Source organism: Octodon degus, unplaced genomic scaffold (assembly GCF_000260255.1).
Source record: "Octodon degus isolate 3935 unplaced genomic scaffold, OctDeg1.0 scaffold00283, whole genome shotgun sequence".
NCBI lineage: Eukaryota > Metazoa > Chordata > Mammalia > Rodentia > Octodontidae > Octodon > Octodon degus.
The window spans coordinates 1,585,696-1,586,019 of NW_004524859.1; positions in this window are offsets into that span (position 1 = coordinate 1,585,696).

The window sequence follows — 324 nt, forward strand, 5'->3', positions numbered from 1 at the left end:
TGGCAAGCGCAAGGACCTGAGTTCAATCCTTGGTTCTGCCAAAAAAAAAAGAATACATGTTCTGATGTTCTTGGGTGGAATACACAGTAAAGGTCTACTAAGTCCATTTTCTCACAAGTTTGTGTTAGTTCTGTTATTTCTTTGCTGACTAGTTGCCTGGTTGATCTACCTCTTTGTGGAAATGGGCTTTAAAATACCCCATTACAATTGTGTTGTAATGGGGTATTCATTACGTTCATCAGTTTTGTTTTTAACTTTTTAAAGACTACAAAATGTTAATAAAAATAGCATTCAAAATGATATAAAATTTCACTAAACAAAGTA